Source organism: Osmerus eperlanus, chromosome 18, assembly GCF_963692335.1.
Source record: "Osmerus eperlanus chromosome 18, fOsmEpe2.1, whole genome shotgun sequence".
NCBI classification, from domain to species: Eukaryota; Metazoa; Chordata; class Actinopteri; order Osmeriformes; family Osmeridae; genus Osmerus; species Osmerus eperlanus.
Window position 1 is genome coordinate 9202759 of NC_085035.1, and position 2787 is coordinate 9205545.

The 2787-nt window shown below is 41.0% G+C and overlaps 1 long non-coding RNA gene across 1 annotated transcript; it reads right to left on the reverse strand.

Annotated features, from left to right (window-relative positions):
* Positions 1 to 1628: 1628 nt before the first annotated feature.
* On the reverse strand, positions 1629 to 2395 carry LOC134039016 (uncharacterized). Its single transcript, XR_009932736.1, has 3 exons — positions 2296 to 2395; positions 2054 to 2206; positions 1629 to 1692 (listed from the first exon to the last, which is right to left on the reverse strand). It is a non-coding gene; the product is annotated as an uncharacterized LOC134039016 (long non-coding RNA).
* Between the last annotated feature and the right edge of the window lie 392 nt (positions 2396 to 2787).

Consider the following 2787-nt stretch of genomic DNA (forward strand, 5'->3'; position numbering starts at 1 on the left):
GTGTCCATTGTGTGTTAGCTGCAACATCGTAGCCATGTTAGCGTTAGCCACTATACCCACTCTTTTGTCTGTAGCTACCCAGATAGCAAAAATCATCTGGCCCAGATCCGGCCCAGAGCCTCCATAAAGTCTGGGCCAGATCCGTAAAACGGCACAATGGGCCAATACCGGCGCGAATCCGTTTTACGGATGTGGTTCACATCCGGACCGACACTGGGCCAGTTCCAAATTATTTAGGTTATATTCCCCATATATGTTAGTTAATGCTCAGTTAGTTCTCAGTAAGGAAAAAAAAACGAAGATTTTCAAATAAAAAACTTTTATTAATTTTCAAGCCATTAGTTTAAATATATGTACATTCTCAAAAATTAAAACATTATAACAAAAAACACACATTTATATAAAAAAATAAAATACAAATAAACATCTTTCATTAAATCAAATGGATAAAGAAGAAGAAAAGAAGAAAACCATGTCCTAGTTTAATGATTCACTTTAACAATACTAAATGCACACATAAAACAGGAATGAACAATGTTAGACAGAAGACACAAACTTTAAGAGGTTGATGTCTCCTTGGCCATCGCCCTGTCTTTGCGGCCGCCTCCCCGGTCAGATGCCAGGTTGAACCATCTTATGGCGCAAGAGTCAATCTCACTGTCCGGTGCACTCTGATGATTCTTCCTTACAGCTTCTGTTGAGGGAGATTGTCCATCACTTAATAAACTGTCACTAACAGATTCTGAATGTTCCACTTATTCCAGCTAATTCTCCATTGTTTTGACAGCTACTTTACTGTATTTTACAATACTTACTTATTAACAGAGTTCTTGTGAGCATTTCTTTGAAGCATTTTTTGCCATTTACTCCTTTCCAATTAATTCTTTTGGCCACTGTGTCAGAGAAAATCTTTGATAGAACATTCCAGGATATTCTCTTGGTGTTCTGTCCTCCTACAGCACCAAGCGCAGAAATCTGACAAGATAAAAAAAAAGGTTTCTTCTAGATCAAAAGATAAAATATTTGCTACAATTATGCACAGTTTTGTTGGCTCAAGGAATCAGGTCTAAAAATGTTGCTTTGTGAACTCCATGAAGTTTGCAATTCTGCATCAAATGCTGGGTTTATCTGAACAGAAACCTGCACTCAACACCAGCTAAACAATATTAACACCCAGTAAACTAAACCAGTGGTTCTCAACCCTGGTCCTCAAGTACCCCCTGTCCTGCATGTTTTAGATGTTTCCCTGTTCCAACACATCTGATTCAAATGAATGGTCGTTAACAGGCTTCTGCATAACTAGATAACAACCCATTCATTTGAATCAGGTGTGTTGGAGCAGGGAAACATCTAAAACATGCAGGACAGGGGGTACTTGAGGACCAGGGTTGAGAACCACTGGACTAAACAGCAGTGATGGATGTCGCTTTAAAGGTGATGATGTAAAAAGACAATGAAGTTGTTGGCTTTATACCATGTTTTGCTTAGCATGAGAATTCCTTGAGTCTTTCAGCCACTCCTCCAACTCCTCCACTTCAGACATGGTGGCCAGTGGGAAACTCATATTGTCCGGCATCTCAGCCACTGGAGTTTCTGTACCCACTCTTGCAGCAAGACTGTTGACAGCGGCAGCAAGTTGCATTTGCTGCTGCTTGATGTGTTCCAGCAGGGTCAGGATGTGCAGCTGAGCCGCTACAGAAAGAGTTAAGAAACAATTAAAAGTGTTACTTTTAGCTGTTACATGCTATTCCTCTCTTCATTATCTATCCATCTATCATATGAAGTATGATATATATTAGGGGTGTCAAACCCTGGTCCTCGAGGGCTGCTGTCCTGCATGTTTTAGATGTTTCCCTTATCCAGCTCACCTGATTTGAATCAATGGTCGTTATAACAACCCATTTAATTGAATCAGGTGTGTTGGAGCAGGGAAACATCTAACCAGAGGACCAGGGTTTAGTTTTAAAGAGCACATAATGTAAGTACAAATATTTTTTCATATAGACTTATTTAACCATTTATATGGCCACAGTCTGTTTTAAAATGATTGTACCAGAGCAAGGAACAGGTCCAGTGCCGGTCTTCCCCAGTCTAAAGCTAGGGACGAAAAGGTGGTCTTGGCCATCATCTGACAGAGGGGTGGCAGAGATCCGGCACACAGGACTTGAGGGCAGACGCGTAGGGGTGTCAACCAGTGACATTGGAGCTGAGGACAGGTAGGTAAATTGAGCACATTAAGAACAAAGACATTTGATAAGACCTGTGATATGAAATTGTTTATTGAAGTAGGCCTACCTGTGTCACAACCACGGTCAGATTGCCTCCTCAAATCTGGACGATGTCCAGCAGAGAAGTGGTGTGGAGGACTTTGAAGAATGTAAGGTGGAGGGCTAGGGACAAGTGGTGCAGGAGCTGTAGTATGCCTCGGGCCTGGCAGAGGTCTAGTAGTGGTCTGGCAAACTTCATTGAGGGTAGGTGGAGGAATAGGAGGCAATGGAGTAGAGGTGCATCTTCTCTTGTTCCACTCATCTGCCTCACTGTCAGTCTGTATCACCAAAAATGATCCTAACAAGCAAAGCAAAAGAGATAACAATCTGGTATGTGCAACATAAAAACTAGTTTAGAATTGAAAAACATTGGCTCATTACTTATCCTAATTAAAAACATCATCAGTTTGTAACTCTGAAGTGTTACAGATCAGTGAGGCCCTCAGATTTTCTCTTACCTTGGCTTACTTTTTCTTTTCCTCATAATCACTTGTTCCTCGTCATCAATTTGTAACTCTGA